The sequence below is a fragment of the Musca autumnalis genome, unplaced genomic scaffold, assembly GCF_047663935.1.
Source record: "Musca autumnalis isolate F117 unplaced genomic scaffold, ASM4766393v1 scaffold_1, whole genome shotgun sequence".
Lineage (NCBI taxonomy): Eukaryota > Metazoa > Arthropoda > Insecta > Diptera > Muscidae > Musca > Musca autumnalis.
The window spans coordinates 82,909,054-82,928,468 of NW_027411644.1; the positions used below are offsets into that span (position 1 = coordinate 82,909,054).

At 36.3% G+C, this 19,415-nt stretch overlaps 1 protein-coding gene across 3 annotated transcripts in view; it reads right to left on the reverse strand.

Moving 5' to 3' along the window:
* Positions 1 to 4,714, reverse strand: part of LOC141402086 (uncharacterized) — a 47,436-nt gene extending 42,722 nt beyond the window's left edge. For all 3 annotated transcript variants that reach the window (XR_012412520.1, XM_073982774.1, XM_073982762.1), the window contains exon 1: positions 4,520 to 4,714. The gene's annotated coding sequence lies outside the window, so the exon portion shown is untranslated. The remainder of the gene's footprint in view (positions 1 to 4,519) is intronic.
* Between the last annotated feature and the right edge of the window lie 14,701 nt (positions 4,715 to 19,415).

Sequence of the window (19,415 nt, forward strand, 5' to 3'; positions counted from 1 at the left end):
TAAAAGGATGCATTTCCACAGATTGGAACAGCAAAGGCTGATGCTGCGTGTGTGTACCGGCTGCTGTTGAGGGGACTGCGGGGGAGTCGCGTATTCTGATATTCCTGCAGCAAAATAGTCCCTGTCGTAATCCCTCACATGGACAAGTGCAGAACCACACCTGTGATTCGCCCCCTCCCTGCATCTATTGCATCTCATCGGAGTTTGGGTGTGGTGGGTGCGGATATGACCAAAAGAATCGGGAGCAGGCATTACGGGAATGGTGCTCCCAACACATAAAAACAAAACAAATACAAACATGGGTTCACTGCGGTGGCAGCCGATGGCCGGAACACGGGTGTTGTGCAGTTCCGGGTCAATCAGTATCGAAGAAACCGCTGCTATGGGATTGCTCTCAGGAGAATGATTTCTAATACCGCCATTAAATTGAATAGGTGATTTAATGTTAATAATTTAACAATAATTCAATAAATTAATAATCATTTAACAATAATTTGGGATTCGCGAACAACAAATTCTGATTTTTTCTTCTAAATTGTAAGACTTGCGCGAACAAAAATTTTTTTTTAAATTGTAAATATTTTTAAATTGTGCTGCCTTCGGCCTTTGTTTTATAACTTTCTCCCAAAGACAGGTGCAAAATTCGGCTACGCGAACAAAAGTACTCTCCATAAGCTTTAAAACTATAATCACAAGACCCATATCTCGGGAAGTTTTTACTTCCCCTTGGAAAAATATGTGTTCAGGATCCCAAGGACTACTCACGGTAAAAATTTCAGCCCGATTCGAGAGATGCTCCTAAACGAGACTCAAGCTATTGTATTTCAACTTTTTTTCTTCACTTTTGTTTGTTCGATTTGGAACAACCGTTTTTTTTTTTGAAAAATTTTCCAGAGGTAGATATTGTTGCGCTGATCGGGAATGTATAATTTTCTTGTGGGACGGACCCGGTTATTGGACCCGAAAATCCGGGTACAAAACCCGGGTTAGACCATGCCCTACTGAATCGATTGCTAAAAAATTGGTATCATTGGAAAGTTTATGGAAATACCTGTCCAAAAAGTGGTATCTTCCAGGTATTCAGGTGATATAGCCCAAAAATCAATTTATGGACCCGGGGTTTTCCATAAAACCCTCAAAAAGTCAAAAATATGAAAGTCAAAAATATGGCCCTTAGAATCTTGACAAGTCGGTTCGGTAATGTAGAGTTCTAAATTGAACAATTTTTTTTTTAAATTATAATTTTTCCCTATATAGATGGCCATCGACCGGGGATTTAAGACTTTCTCCTATGGACAGGCGCAAATCGCGGGAACGGGAACAAAATTTTCTTTTAAATTATAAATCTTTCCATAAATAGCCGGCCTTCGGCCGGGGATTTAAGACTTTCTCCTATGGACAGGTGCAAACCTAGGGAACGGGAACACATTTTTCTTTTAAATTATATATGTCTCTCTAAATAGCCGGCCTTCGGAAAGGCTAAAGTGTGAACTACAATCTGGCTTACATTAAATGGGCCCCCATAATTGGCATAATTGGGGTTTTATGGAAAAATCCGGGTCCAAAAATCAGATTTTGGGTTATATCACCTGCGCACCTGAAAATCATATATGACCACTTGTTGGATAGGTACAGTGTTGGTCACACAATTAGCACACCCCACTACCAACATTTATTTAGCCTAAAAAGACTTTCAAAAGTAGTTATATTGAATAAAGTATTTGTACTAATATATTCTCAGTAGTATGCTTAAAGAATACAACGCAATACAGAAACCTAAACATAACTGTCAATTGGACTAACCCCCAAAAATGTAAAAAATGTCATAACTTCACTGGACACGTAATTAGCACACCTTAAAAGAATCACTAATATTGTGAATAGTTTCAATATGTTCGTCCATATTCAGTTTTAAATCCCTTTCTTTTGGGAATAAGTTCCAGTCTGCTAGTTATACTCTCCACCAGTCTCCGAAATTTCAGTGTCAGAAGGGAATTATATGGGGTACACCTTGGGTCCCAAGGACTGATGGAAATTTCAGTTGTTTAGTGTTTTTTATCGATTTTTGTACATGTAAACAAATTCAATGAGGCAAGTAGTTCATAGAAACATCAAATAAAACATCATATTCTTGTTCATCTCTGTAAATTTGCGAATAGTGCGATGTACCCACCAGCAGTGTGCATCTGTAAAATCCGTTTGACACAAAAATTTTCATTAAAAAACTGTAAAATGATGCTTTGAGCTATTGATTTTATAAATACTTATCCATCTGGACTTAATTTTACCGATATGTCGTGATGTATGCCACGATAAACCTATTTTCATCTCTATGGGACCTACGCAAATTTCAATAATTTTGTAAACATAAGGCAAATTGGAGATAGTCTAATGAGACCGCAAGATAATATGTTTCTCTGAGCTTGAAACGATTAAATTTAAAATCAATAATCCAGAAAACATTTATCTTGAATAGTATATACCTACTTTCATGGATTCTGACCAATTTCAGCAAACCTCAAAATCCTTTATTGTTAGAAAGGAGTTATACCTTTAAACATACTCATATGCTACGTGTTTACCTAGCGCTTTGTTGACAGTTTTGTAGTGATAGGTCTTTGGTGTTATTCAGACTTGTAATTTTGAATAACAAATGGTGTTATAACTTGATCTTTCTTTACATAAGGGTGCATTTTATTGGTCTTCATTCTATAAACCCCTTCCAAATCGAAAATTTTCTTGAATGAATCATCTACCTTAAACACTTTTTGAAAAGTTTTTGCACTTTATATTTAAATTTCAGTAATCGGTTAACAATTCCAATAATTTCAGATCCAATTGTACATTTGTTTTTAAAGTTTTGGCGACTTTCTGACGTTTAGGTGTACATTACGAAAAAGGGTCCGCTATTGGGATATATTTTGAGATTCCGGGGTGATAAATTATTTTTTCTTTGAAAAAATGATTTGTTCAGTGCGTTTTGAATATGATTTAACTTCAATATAAATTAATTTTTGTATATTAATTGAATTAAATTAAAATATCATAGGGTGTGCTAATTATATGTCCCCTTGATAATTTGGGCGTCTTAACAAAACTTTTATTTTCCAAAAACCACTGATAATACTATTCAATTATATCATTAAATCTGTTAAATACATTATAGAAAACGATTTTGTTTCCGAAAATATTTCAATTTGCCCTATCAAAACTCTTAGCTGACTGAAATCATTTTGCCCCAAAGGGGTGTGCTAATTCTGTGACCAACACTGTATTTCCATAAGCTTTCCGACGATACCCATTTCGTAGCAATCGGTTCAGTAGAGCCGGGTCTAATTTTAATTTTCGGGTGCAATAACCGGGTAAACGGGTCCGTCCCCCAAGAAAATTACACATTCCCGTAATCAGCGCAACAATATCTACCTCTAGAAAAAATTTCAAAAAAATCGGAGAGTTTTTACTAAACTAGAGTTAAGCCTTCGATTTTTTCCAATTAAACAACTTTTTAAATTATTTATTGTATTTTAATATGTTTTATTTATTGTATGCCCTTTGCATAGTCCACTGAACACTTTGATTGTACTTTCCAATATGAAACTTGATAAAACAATGTAAAACATTGAATTTCCATTCATTTTTTAATAAATTTTTCTTATTTAAAGGCCCCTTGATTTTTGACACCCAACGACGACACCCTTGATTAACTACTCTGTTCTACAAAAATTGTTGTTGATATTATTCGTGCTTCTTCGTGCTCATCAACCCATATAAACAATGGACAACAACAGAAAAGAAAACCCCAGAGAGAAACATAGATAGAGAGAGCCGAATGTTGTTATTGCAGGTATGTATAAAATTGATGGGGGGATTTTGTTGTTATCCACTGAGATTCATCTCTTCTCTTTTTATGTTGTGGATAAACTATATAGGACCCCATTATATAGTAGCTCTCAAGAACAACAACACAACAGGAAAAAAACTCTTCTCTTCTCGTAGAAACGCATGCAAAAACATTATAAATACCAAATACAATCCAAATGTATGTATGAACGGATATTCGTGCTGCTTCTTCTTTTGCCACAAAAGTGGAAGTGGGGAAAAGTGGGGGCTGTGCTGCTGCTGCATCCATCCAACAACAGCCATCAACATCCATCTATCCACCACACAAATGGAGTCATGGACATCTATTAAAAAAACACCAACACACACACGTACATACACAAGAGCCAAAGAACACTTGGAGCAGAATTTTAATGCGTTTTTTTGCTTTCTTCCTTCAACAAAAAAGAAAAAACGAATAAAGGATCACAGCCTTTATAAACAATTAAAAACATTAAACATTTACAGGCCTTGTTTAATTTTCCATCACTTAAATACATTTTTTTGTTTATTATTCATTCAATTATTCTTTTCTTTTCTTTTTTTCTTCATCTGGTGTTAATTGGACTTTATTTCTTCGACTTTTTCTCACTCTCATTCATTCAATTTGTGTATTTTTTTCTTTTCGAAGGATTTTTACCTTTAATATTATAAATGAAATTTATCACAAATACAATTAGTAAATACATTGTTGCACTTTATATTGTTTATGTTTGTTGCTAATATTTATAATTGTTTAGTTTTTATTCACAAATTAACATAAATTCTCCTATTTGATTCAAATTCTAAATTTTCAGCCAAAAAATAAAATATGTATCAACCGAACCAGCCGAGCCATTAGGGATACAAAAGTCGACTATCGATTCGATTAGTTTGGAAAGTCTACAAATCGAAGTCAACTATAGGTTATAGAGTAAATCGAAAAGTCGACTTTTTATGGTCGACTTCTTGTGCCATGACGTCGACCATAAAAAGTCGACAAGGCACACCCTATAGGAAATAGACCTGTTCGAAAACTTCGCAAGTAAAAAATAACTTTGTCCCTTTACTTCTTTAATAGTAAAAGTAGCAAAAGATAGATCTGTCAAAATTGTTCTCTCGTAACAAGTTTTTCACAAGAGTAATGGAACGGAGAAATAGTAGATCTGGCAGCAATGCCAAAAAACGAACATGGTTGCGTAAAACAATAGCTTCGATCCCGTACTTTTTAATAGTAAAACTCGTAAAAGAGAAAACTGTAAAAAACTTTTTCTCACACGAAAGTTTTCTGAAATAGTTCGGGAACGGAAAAATGGAAAATACTTTAAAAAACTGGAAGAAATGTCAAAGTCGGCGTACCAGCCAATCAGACGCCGGCAACCATGTTGCTATTTTTTACACGCTCAAATTTGTCGAGTAAAAAGTTTATAAAGAGAGCGTAATTCAGCGCCATTTTTGTTTAAAGAGAAGTGAACATTTTACAACTTTTTGGGGACGGGTTTTTCGGGTATAATGTGTAAAAGTCGTGAACACAGCTAGTATTTGCAAGTTCTTGTAACTACTTGCAAATATTTCTCATTTCCCTTTTATGCTTGGTTTACATTTACGAAATCCACTCGATTTCAACTGTCAAATCCATAGGTTAAACGTCAAATGAAATCTCATCTGGAGCTATGGAATTGAAAGTTGAAATCGAGTGGTTTTCGTAAATGTAAACTTAGCATTAGTCCCGGTGCATATTAAAGGGATTTCATTCAAAAAATTTCACGAAATTAGGCGTTTTTAGATCGTGTTCCATACTAAAGTAATATTATGAAATTGCTGCAGTGGGGAATTCGATCTAGTGACGCATAATTTCATGAAATTTTTTCAATGATATCGCTCTAGTCAAGGCATATTTATATAAGGTCCCGGTCCACACTAGAGTGATTTGCATGAAATAATTTCATGAAATTAGGCGTTCTTAGATCGAGTTCCCCACTACCGTAATTTCATAAAATTACTATAGTATGGAACTCGATCTAAGAACTCCTAATTTCATGAAAATATTTCATTGAAATCACTCAAGTGTAGACCGGGACAAGGTAGAAGTGACAATCAGCTGTATTCTTACTTTTTGGTAAATTTAGTTTTCAAAATGTAATATACTCATGAAATTTGAAACTTCGAAATTTGCTACCATCAAATACTGCTTTTCATCCTAAACGTTTAATAAAAATGACCTACGACAGTTCTGAATGCTTTATATTTACATTTTGATTCAAATTTGTTCTATTTCAGAGGATTTTCCTGAGAAAATTTGTGGAACGACCCTATTATTAGTGTTGGGCAATCTCGTTCCTTTTACGGTTCGATCTTTTCCGTTCCGTTCCGCAAAAGGAACTAGGTCGTTCAGTTAGTTCCATAGTTCCTTTTAGTACCAACCTTTATATGTATGCCCTCACTCATACTCGTTCACTCAGTTCATATCGTTCGTGTTTCTTCTTCATCAAAACAAATGAAAAATACATTTTTTCGGCTTTCTTCATGGTAGTTTACAAATATTTAAAACAAATTTACAATCGTTTTGTTAATTAAAAATACTTTAATTGCTTTTTTTAATTCGGCAAAGATCAGTTTAGAAGAAATGAAAAACGAAATGACACTATGAGATTTCTTATTCACTAATAGAAGACAGGGAGAGGAGAGAGAGAGACAACTGATGTTAAATGAACTGATGGAACTAACTGAAAGAGAAGAGCAAAAAGAATGGGAGAAAAACGAAAGAGGGAGCAAAAGGAACTAGCTGAACCGCATAGTCGGACCTAGTACCGGTCGTTCCTTTTGTGGAGTAGTTCCATTGAACTAGTTCGTTCCGGAACGACACAACTCTACCTATTATTCAATATTTTCTTTGACAATTAATTTTCAATAACAACAGTGTTGTTTTTTGTAAATATGTTAGTTGTTGTAATTCATGCATTTAGTCCCAATTTACATTAGGCGAGTTTACTTGCGACAATTGTCAGTTTGTGGGTGAGAGAGGGTGCTGAGAGGCAAAGGGTTACCATATGCCTCACCTCTCTCTCCTACAAAATGACAATTGCCGCAAGTAAACTCGCCCAATGTAAATTGGGACATACCTTCTATAAATTTGCCTTGCCTCTAGTGTAGAACGAGACTTCCTGTAGTGGGATTCTGTAAGTCTTGTGCCAGAATATGAAAATTTTCATGAAAATGTTTTGAGCTTATGGGTAAGAAGGGAGAAAAGGAGCTCCTTCACCTCCGCTCTCTCCTAAAAGCTAAAATATTTTCATGTGTTATTTTCAGTGTCTGACACAAGAGTAACTCATTTTTGCTGTTACCGACAAAAATCGGTAAAATAAATCGCAAAATTATGACTAAAAACATAAAGAAAAGTTGGCATCACTGTTTGTGTCGGTAGAGGCTAGCGACTACTTTTTGTTCATCGTTAGTCTGTGTTTAGACACACAAATTTCTCGGGAAAGTAAATTGAGTTTTTGGGAGAGAGCGGAGAGGAAAGAGCTCCTCAATACTCTTTCCTACCCCCTATTGCCTAAAAACTGAATTTACTTTCCCGTGTGTCTAAACACGGACTTAAGTTACCGAAAAATTTCGTTAATTATCGAAATTATAAGCATTTTAATTTTACCAACAAATATCGATAACAGCAAAAATGAGTTACAGAATCCCACTACTGAACAAGTTTGTTATCGAAAAGCATTTTGTAAAAGTTTGTACAAACTTTTGGGTTATCATACAGACTTATTGTCTGTTCCTTTACTTTTGAAAATAGTAAAACCGACAAAAGTTGTAAACTGCTCCCATATGAATTGTACGGTGTCTAAAGTAAAGAAACGCTTTTCGAGTAAAAAGTAGTAAAACTTAAAGATTCTTTCACGTAAAGGAACAGAGCTTTAATATCATTGTCTTAAGGGCTCGTCACATAAGAGGATTTTTGGCTTAGGCGGCCATCAGATCATCTGCTTTTTCACATGTATGTTGTCACTTTGGGTATACTAATATACAAAACAGCTGATGTCATACATGTGAAAAAGCAGATGGTCTGATACCCGCATTAATTCATTAAGTTGCATGTTCTTCCGGCTTTAAGTCAAAAGTCAATACTTACGAAAATCGTGTTTCAGCACACATTCAGCCGCGTAGAGTTGCCGCATGTCTACGCTGCTGAATGTGTGCTGAAACACAATTTTCGTATGCTTTGACATATGTGACGGGGCCTTTATAGAGAGCTAACAGCTGATTACAATTTTTTCTTGTTAACCCTGCGTTTACAAATGACAGGACAGTTGACTTCATGTATTGATTGTCAAAATACCACAACTTGCCTGTGTGACGTAGGCGTCCCGACAACTGCAAAAACAGTTGTAAAATTTTGAATGAAAATCATCGACATCCTTTTGTTTTCCGTTCACATATTTTGTTTTTGTTCATGTTCTTTTGTTTTCAACACATTTCAATTATTATCTCACTTATTTTTACATAAATGCCAAAAATTTGTCTTCCTTACTGTCTGTGAAAAAATGATGGACAGCTGGAAGACAAACGACAAATGTATGTATGTGTTAGTAAATCAGAGTTGTATTTGAAGACAAACTGTCTGGTGTAAACGCCTAGTTAGGTAGAAACACAATGAAATACGCCGCTTTGTTCACGCTCAGTTTCATGTAAAGGATTAAAGGCCAAGTACTACCTAATTCAAATGCTATCGAATTAATTTGAAATAGGTAGTACTTGGGCTTTAATCTTTTACATGAAAATGAGCGTGAAAAAGCGGCGTATTTCATTGTGTTTCTACCTTTATGGCCTATTCTGTCAAAAGCAGGTTTGACATTCATTACTGTTGTTGACATTATGCAATTATAAAGGTAGATGCATCGGAGTTTTGTTCCAACAAAAAACTGCTTTAACACTATATCTTAAAATTGAAAACAAGAACAAAAAATTTTGTTCGCGTTGCTAAATTAATTTTTTGATTTTTAAATACGTAGTAATACTTGCTAAAGAACCATTTTTCAAATATTGATATTTATTGTTCTAAAAGTACGGGAACGAAAAATTACAAATATTGTAAAATACATATAAGCTCTGTTCCAGAACTAAAAAGTTTTTACAATTTTTACCAAGGCAAATTTACAGAAGGTATATGCATGAATTACAACAACTAAAAAATTTACAAAAACAACATTGTTGTTATTGAAAATTAATTGTCAATGATAAATATTGAGTAATAGGGTCGTTCCAAAAATGTCTTGCAGGAAAAACATAAAAACGTCCTGAAAATCATCTAAAATAGAACAAATTAGAATCAAAATATAAATATAACGCATTTAGAACTCTCGTAGGTAATTTTTATTACACGTATGTATTGTAAAATACATATAAGCTCTGTTCCAGAACTAAAAAGTTTTTACAATTTTTACCAAGGCAAATTTACAGAAGGTATATGCATGAATTACAACAACTAAAAAATTTACAAAAACAACATTGTTGTTATTGAAAATTAATTGTCAATGATAAATATTGAGTAATAGGGTCGTTCCAAAAATGTCTTGCAGGAAAAACATAAAAACGTCCTGAAAATCATCTAAAATAGAACAAATTAGAATCAAAATATAAATATAACGCATTTAGAACTCTCGTAGGTAATTTTTATTACACGTTTAGGATTAAAAACAGTATTTTATGGTAGCAAATTTCGATGTTTCAAATTTCATGAGTAGACCCTATTACATTTTGAAAACCAAATTTACAAAAAAAGTAATAATACAGCTGATTGTCACTTCTACCTTCTATAAATGTGCCTTGATTTTTACCACTTTTACACATTTTGCGTTCCCGTACGCAAAATTTATATGAAAAATGTTTACGACTTTTACAACTTTTACGACTTTTACCACTTTATAAAGTACGGGAACAGGCCAATACAGTCGAAATCGCTTATAACGTCGTCGTTTATAACGTCATATCGGTTATAACAACGAAATCCAAAAGTCCCGACTTTCTGCCCTTTATATTCCACACAAATAAATATCTCTTATAACGCCATCGCTTATAGCGTCATATCGGTTGTAACGTCGGATTTTTGTGAAATATTTGAATTTTGCTATCGGTTATAACGTCCAACCATACGAGAAAGAAACATTTTTCTCAATACTTTGTTGTATGTTTTTTTTTTAATCAAACATATACACAACATTTTGGAAGATGGGATTAGGCAACTGAATTACGCATTCCATATAGGCCTTAAGGGCCTGGGTACTTAAGCTACCTCGCCTGATTGCCTTGCATTCCTGCTTCATTTCTGACATAATAAAAATAAAAGAATAAAGAAGGCCAAGCCAATTTCGAACTTGGTTGCCCGTTTCTTTGTTATTCTTTTATCAGAAGCAAACAAGGCAAGCAGGCGAGGCAGCTTATGTACCCAGGCCTTAAAGGTTTTTTTATGTTGCCTTCCCATCACTTTCAGCTTTTCGACATGGGCTCCAATACCACTCCGTCTCGTGCATTACCGCAATAATGTTCACAACTTGAGTTTTTATTTCTTTATTTTATAACAAATTCTTAGAAATTAATAAACTCTTTTTTGTTTTCGGAAGAAATGATTTTGCCAGCGGCGGGTAGGGATCAACCAATAGTTTTTTTTGAAAGGATCTCGGAAGCAGCTGCTTATAAATTGTATCCAACAGAGTGGATTTTTCATAACTCCGTGTGGACTGCATCGAAAGATGTATTGAAGTCATAGCTCTGCATTGCACTACTTCCAAACTTTTTTGCTGGGATACAATAAGGTGGGACATTTCCATTGCTAGTATACGAGGGCAGATCGGAAACTTCTTAGCCTAGCACAAAAAGCGCGGTATAAAGAGAAAAAAGTTAAGTGTTTTGGAAACTTCCATCTCTGTTATGAACACATGTTAAATTTTGTTTCGATCTGGCAACTCCTTCATATAGAAACAGGTGTTCAAAAAAGACGCATCCGCAATTTTTTTACAATGGAAAAATTAGAAATGCGTGCTGTCATTTAACATTTACATAAAAAAGGTTTATCGGGACAAGAAATTTATAATGATATGGTAAATGTGTTAGGTGAAACTGCTCCTTCATATGCAACATTAAAAAATTGGGTTACTGAATTTAAACGTGGTCGTACAAGCATTGAAGATGAATCACGTAGTGGACGTCCAAAAAAGCAACAACAACAGAAATTGTAGCCAAAGTGCATGATATGGCATTAAATGATCGACGAATAAAAGTGCGTGAAATTGATAATAGTTGTGTCTTTTTACTTTTTCAGTAATAATTATTCAGTAACTTCTTTTCAGAGAGTAAAAGAGATTTTTCTCTTTGATACGAAAATAGAGAAAAAAGTAAAAAGACAGCATTTAGTAAACTTTAGCAAGATAACAGTTGATAACCAAAACAAAAACATTGGCGCCAATGCATGAACGAAAAAATAACTCCAAAGCAATAAAAAAGTTCTTCAATTATAAGCAAAATAAATAGAAAAATAATATTTATAGTATTTTTCCACAAAAAATAAGATAAACATTAAGCAGCTGACCATTTAAAGATGATAAAAAAACATCTGATCGAACTTGCTAAAGGTTGCTGGGAAAAATTCTTTCAGCAACTTTTAGCAATTTCTCAGCAAACAACTGTCAAACTTGTTCTCTCACTTCGCTCTCTTTTACTGAACTTTTGTGTAAAAAGACAGCATTTAGTGACATTTCGTAATAATTATTACAAATTATCACGTAAAAAGACACACCTAATATCATGGGCATCTCAAATGATCGAGTCCATTTAATTTTGCATGAAGAACTACAGATGAAAAAGCTTTCTGCAAGATGGGTGCTGCATTTGTTAACAGTCGATCAAAAACGCATAAGAATGAACATTTCTCAAGCTTCTTTGGGTCGTTTTAAGCGAAATAAAATGGATTTTAAGCGTCGCTTCATAACTGTTGATGAGACATGGATCCACCACTATACTCCAGAGACAAAAGAACAATCCAAACAATGGACTGAAGCTGGTGGAAGTGCCCCAAAGAAGGCAAAAACAATTCAATCGACTAGTAAGGTTATGGCAACGGTTTTTTGGGACTTCAAAGGTATTTTATTGATTGACTATCTGCAAAAGGGTAAAACTATAAATTCAGACTACTATTGCAACCTTTTGGATCAATTAAATGTACAAATTCGAGAAAAACGTCCTGGCTTACAACACAAAAAAATAATTTTTCATCAAGACAACGCACCAGCGCACAAGAGTGTTTTAACAATGGCTAAAATCAACGAATTAAAGTACGAGTTGCTTGACCACCCACCTTATTCTCCTGATTTAGCTCCCAGCTACTTTTACTTGTTCCCAAATCTAAAAAAAATCCTTTCTGGCAAGCGTTTTACCTCAAATGAAGATGAAATTACAGTTGTAAACCACTATATCGAAGACCTTGAGGAAAACTATTTTAATTAAGGGATAGAATTGCTAGAAAAGCGTTGGACTAAGTATATTGAAGTTTCAGGAGATTATGTTGAAAAATAAAAATATTTTTGAAAAACTAACTATTCTCTTTCATTGATAGGCTAAGAAGTTTCCGAACCGCCCTCGTATGAAAAAGTCGAAAGTCGAGTTTTAAGAAAAATTAAAAAATCAATTATGCCTTTGTCACGAGAAAAAGATTTGGGCGTTGTCTTCAACTGCAAACAACGAAGACATAAACCATCTGAATGGATATTTCCATAATGGGATATTTTTGGTAAAATTGTATCCAACAATTTCCCTGTTATAAACTAAGGAAATAGTTCTCATGCAAATAGCAACAAATAAACTCATGAATAACTAATTAATCGAAACACTTGTCAAATAAATCAACTAATAAACACTTCAATAAACGTATTTGAACGTTTATCCTTATTGTTATATATAGTCGAACTTCTCTATAACGTAGCACATGGTCACCGACGAATTACTACGTTAATGGCAAGATTCGTTATAGAAAGACTATTTTGTGAGCGAATTTCCACGCGAACCTTAAAAACAACTTCGTTATAGAGAAGTATTCGTAACAGGGAAGTTTGTTATAGAGGAGTTCAACTGTATACACGGAGAAAAAATCACCAAACAAATAATATGTTTGGGTACAAACAAATAATATATTTGGATTCAAACATATTATTTGTTTGCACCCAAACATATTATTTGTTTGCTGCATTTATTTTTCTGCGTGTGTTGGAGCTTTTTGCCAATTAACGTTCTTAAAACGGCGTTTGCTTTAGAGCTTTTTGCCGGGTTAACATTCTTCATAATAAGATTTATTTGACGTTTGAGCTATGGAATTGACATTTGAAACCCAGTGGGTTTATTAAATCCGGTTTCGTGCAGACGCGGTATTATAAGGAGTTATTTTATGTATACGAGTACGCAATGGATTTGACATTTTTTGGGTATATATGCAACCGTACTATATCGGTCTCACTATGCTTTTAAATCACACTCAAGTCTCAAAAACTTTACATTTTGTATTAGAAAATTATTATATACCGCGTAATTTATTTTGAATGAGGTTCGTTGACGTATATATCCTTTATCGTAATATTAAAATGACCTTAACTGGCTGATGATGGAATTGATTTTTCTATTTATTTCAAATCACCAGAACAAAATAATTTGAAACGTACTGAAGTTCAACAATAAATAGTAACAGAGCCTCAATTTCGAACCACCTGCAACTTGCTGCAAAGATAAATGGTTAATTGACCAGGTAAACAATCACAAAAGCCACAACATCGGCCCTGGCAATGACAACAACAAATGTTAAGATTTAAATTACATTAACATGTGAACATGCAAACAAACAACATTATTAAGAGCAACACCAAAAATAAAACGCATAGATTTACACTCAAGAAAAAATGTTTGTTAGATAAGGTTATATACTATGGATAAGGTTATATACTAGGTGGATACTATTTCCACGTGTATATTTTCGGATAACGTGGATAATATTTCCGGGTTGTTTAGCAAACGTGGATAACATTTCTACGTTATACGGATAACGTGGATAATATTTCTACGCTATACGGATAACGTGGATAATATTTCTACTTTATACGGATAACGTGGATAATATTTCTACGTTATACGGATAACGTGGATAATATTTCTACGTTATACGGATAACGTGGATAATAATTCTAGGTTGTTAGGATAATTCCCAAGTTATTCGGATAAAGTGGATAGTATTCCCAAGATATTCGGATAAAGTGGATGCTATTCCCAAGTTATTCCGATAATTTGAATAACGTGGATACTATTTTCAGGTTATGTGAATAACGTGGATACTATTCCCACGTTATTCGGATAGCGAGAATACTATTTCCACATTATTTGGATAACGTGGATATTATATCTATGTTACTCGGATAACGTGGATAATATTTTCACGTTATTTAGAAAACGTGAATAACATTTCTACGTTGTACGGATAACGTGGATAATATTTCTACGTTATACGGATAACGTGGATAATATTTCTTGGTTATTCGGATAAAGTGGATACTATTCCCAAGTTGTTCATATAAAGTGGATACTATTCCCAAATTATTCGGATAAGGTGGATGCTATTCCCAAATTATTCGGATAAAGTGGATACTATTCCCAAGTTATTCGGATAATTTGAATAACGTGGATACTATTCCCAAGTTATTCGGATAGCGTGGTTAACATTTCTACGTTATTTGGATAAAGTGGATAATATTTCCATGTTATTTGAAAAAGGTGGATACAACTTCCAGCTGATATTATTTCCTTGTTATGGTCTCAGCACATATGGGCCAAATACATACGGTCCGTGAAAAATGTGTAAGTGATGCCAAGTTTGGTCTTAAAGTTTTCATGTGGTTGTTGTAACGCAACGCGCCGTATGTGCAGCGGCCTATAGGGTCAGTCGAGTGAGGCGTTGCGCGTTAAAAACAACAACCACATAAAAATTCCTTAGTCCCGGTCCACACTAGCGTAAATTTCATTATAAAATTTCATGAAATTAGGTGTTCTTAAATCGAATTCCCCACTACAGCAATTTTATGATTTTACTCTACTATGGATGTCGATCTAGAGACGCATAATTTCATATCAAAATTTCAGTGAAATTACTGTAGTGTGGCCCGGGACTTAGTGCTGCCAAGTTTGTTCTGGAATTTTTCATGCGGTTTGTGTAACACGGCACTCAACGGACCGTATCTATTTGGCCTCTTATACCGATAACGTTGATGTTTTTTCTTAACGAATATTTCTATACGGATAATTAGGTTAGGGTTAGGTTTTAGGATGCGCGGCTGCTATGCTGGCAGCCACTCCACTCGGATACCTTATGGTCCATTGTGATCATCCTGGTTGTTCGGGGTTGTGTTGATTGGGGGGAGATGATTATTGAAGATTGCCGTTTGATGAAATGATTATTGGTGAGACATAGTTTTGATGGTTATGTTGCAGTTGTAGAGATTATGTAGATGATGGATCTCTATACCGTCTAGAGGTGGGCTACTGTGTCTCCAATTATCCCTGTTGGGTATGTGCACCTTGGTTGCCTCGAAGCACATTTGTGGTGATATATAATCACTAATGTTCCCATAGGCCGTTGATAGTCCTAATCGACGTAGAATTGTAGTTCGTCCGTGTTCGGAACTGCGCCATAAACCTAACTCCCTAAGACGAAGTGCACTCATTGCTACCAGTTCCTGCACTACTAGATCCAGCGGATGTAGATCTAGTAACACATTTAGGGCTGCTTGTGGAGTGCTCCTCATGGCACCAGTGATTAGTAACGATGCCGCTCTTTGGACACTGTTCAGTTTGTTTAAATATGTCGTTTTGTTCAGAGCATTCCACCATACCAGAGAGCCATATGCAAGAATTGGGCGTACAATGGTCGTATATATCCAGTGGATGACCGTTGGTCTCAGACCCCAACTCTTGCCAATGGAATTTTTGCAGGAATATAGAGCTATTAGACCTTTCTTGGTGCGCTCCTCGACATTCCTTTTCCACGTGATTTGGTGGTCCAGGATAATGCCGAGGTATTTGGCTTCCGAAGAGAGTTCAAGAGTAACTCCGTCCAGCACTGGTAGGGCGAATGGTCTGACCTTCCTTTTGTTTGTGAACAGTACTAGCTCAGTTTTCGATGGGTTCACACCTAGTCCATTGTTGCGTGCCCATCTTGATAATTTGACTAGAGCTCCTTGCATAAGTTCTGATATTGTCTGCGGAAACTTCCCGCTGAACATGATGACGACGTCGTCGGCATATGCGATTGTCTTTATACGCAGTCTATCAAAAACCTTAAGTATTTCATTTATCACTAGAAGCCACAGTAGTGGTGATATAACACCAACTTGGGGTGTGCCTCTGGTGACGTGCTTCCGAATGGAACTTCCACCGATACTTGAATTGATTATTCGACTGCTAAGCATGCCGTCAATCCAATTGACCAGTGTGGACGAGACACCTAGGTTTATTAGAGAGCTGTGTATGGAAGGCACCCTCTATGTCTAGGAATGCAGCTAGCGTGTAGTCCGAGCCCTTCATATTACTCACAATGTAACCCACTACCTCATTTAACGCTGTTTCTACTGATTTGCCTTTTAGGTAAGCATGTTGGGCAGAACTTAGGTCTGTGGCTGATAACTTGGCCCTAATGCCAAGATCCAGCAGCCTTTCTAAAGTTTTCAATAAAAAGGAGGAAAGACTAATTGGTCTGTAGTCTTTTGGAAGTGTATGGCTTGACTTTCCCGCTTTAGGGATGTATACCACAGTAACTTCTCTCCATATAACCGGTATGTATGATAAGCACAGACAGGCCCTGAAGATAAGTTCCAGATGTGGAATCAGAGACTCCAATGCATTGTGTAACATTGCAGGTATGATTCTGTCCGGTCCGGGTGATTTAAAGGGCTTCAATGTGCTTATGGCCCATTTTATTTTTTTGTTGACTTGATCTTGATCAAAAATCATGAAATTAAAAAATGTTGTGTAGCGTTACGTAAAGCTATTTTAATGGGTTATGGCCACTTATAAGAATCCATTTTCATGCATTTGTTTAAGAAATCTATTAAACCTTGAGTTACCTTTTATTTATTTATTTATTTTTTTTTTGAAAAAATCTTTCTGACAAATGCCCGCCTATAAAGCACTGTTTTTACTAAAGCAGTTTACGGTACCCACTGTAGTTTGAAAAAGAATAAACCGATATATATATATTTTTGTGGGATCATTACAAACCTAATACTCTTGTCCATTGTCGAAACGGAATTAAAAAAAAAATTTTTAAAATTTTGAAAAGTTAAAATCGATATTTCGATTTTAACAAAAATAAAAAACTGTAAAAAATTGATATTTTTCTTGGACTCCGTCAGCAGTTTTTTAAAGACTCTCTCGGTTAATCACATGGAACTTGATGTACTTTTGGAAGTAAATTTGCGAGTGGACATAGGTAGTCCATACTAGGTTCGAGTTTAGACTGAATCGGTTAGTCCCTTCGACCATTTTAGTTAACATTTTTTTAACTTTTATGGCAGAGGTATCGATATAACTTAAATTTAATTTGGGCAAAACATTACGAGATCCATATGTTGTACCAAATCGGTTGATCCGTTCGAGAGTTATCATGAGTTCCAACCTGCCAGACAAACAGAGATACAGACGGACGGACGGACGGTGGTAAGTACTTCCATCTTGTCTGAAACGAATATCGTCCAAACATATGTGCAGTCTAAAATCATTATTTTGATGAGACCTATTTGTACGTCCCTGTAGCCTTCTTAATTTCACTGTTGTATTTATTGAAAGATGCTCTGTAGCTCTCCCAATCGGTGGACAACTTTGATTTGTTGGCGTTATTGTAAAGCCTTCTGCTGATTTTCCTTAGATTGGCCAGATCTTTTGACCACCAGACCGGTTGGCTTCTCCTGCCAGGATGGGTTAGTGGGCAGGAGGCCTCATAGCTATCCACCAGTACCTCTGTTACATGCTTCACTGCCTTATCAACCTCTTTGGCTGTTGTGGGGTAGTAAGGTACCCCCAGCTTAGAAGTTGCTAATTCAGCAAACTTGCTCCAGTCAGCCTTCCGTGGATTCCTATGTGGTTGTTGCCGAATTCCATCGGAAAAGGAGCACTCTTCGGATACTTTCCAGTCAATGATGTGGGATTCGTCTTTATTAATAAGGGTTATGTCGATAACTTCCTCCCTGATACTATTTTGAAAAGTGCTTTCACTCCCCCTGTTACATATTCTCATATTATATTTTAATATAAATTCAAATACGGACTCACCTCGAGCATTCGTGTCGCTACTTCCCCAGTGGAAGTGATGGACGTTGGCATCGCACCCCAGAATGATGAGGCAGGTACTTCCCATCTCTTCAACGAGTCTCTCCACGTGTTGGCCAGGTGGGTCAGGGCTCTCAAAAGGCATGTAAATTGACGCAAAGATGGTAGATTTTTGTGAGCGATCTTGCATTTTTACAGCCGTCATATCTCCTAAGCTGAAGTTAGAGAGATACATTAGATTCAAATTCTTTCTGGCAACTATGCAGGTTCTTAACTTGTCTCCGCTGGATGTGGCAACCCTATTTTTATATAAGTAGGGTTCCTGGACTAACGCGATGTCAACTTCGGACTTTGAAAGGGTGAGTAGAAGTTCAGCAGCAGCCGCTTTGCAGTGATGCAGGTTGATCTGCATAATGCGAAGCGGCTGCTGCTGTCGTTCCTTTACTGTCTTTGACCTAGACGGAACCTTATCCATCCTAGGCCAAAGTGCAGTTTACCCTCACGAGCCCGCAGGTATTCCTGCCCTTGTATGTCAATTGACACCATTATAGCCATACCCTCACCCTCCGGACTGTGGCTGACAAGCTTCCATGAGCTAGTCTGGAGGTTAGGGTTCTGTGTACAGAGTATTGTCAGTATCCTTGTTGGGTCAACCGTGGGCGGCGGCACCCACGCCGACAATACTCTTCTACTGGGAATCTCATTCACACCCACAGCCGCCAATTGGTAGCCCTCCCAGAGTTCACCAAGGCCATCTATTGTGCTAACAAGGAAGTTCAAAGATTCCTTGTTCTCACAACAGATGACCTTGATGCCTCTGAAGGGAGCTGCGCTGCCGAACTGTGTGTCTTTGGGAGGTTCCCCTTCGCCTGCGAACACTATCTCTATTCTCAATCAGCTGCCAGTGTTTTTCTCTGATCCGACCGTCAGGATCAGATTTATCGATGACCGCTATGCGCAGTTTATCCGGCACTAAAGGTCTGTCCGTCTTCCTCTTACCTGTCCCGCTACTCTTGGGAGGAGAGCGAGGGGTCACCTTGTGACTTAAGTTGGCCTGGGAGGCTGCCTTAGTAGCGGTGGACTTCTCACTCTCGTTCCTTTGGTAACGAGCAGAGGAGGTGGATGGCTTGGAGTCCAGTCTCGGGATGGGTCTCTTGGCCCTAGGGTGTGGTTCCTCCGTGGATCTAACCCTCTTCACCGGATTTTGC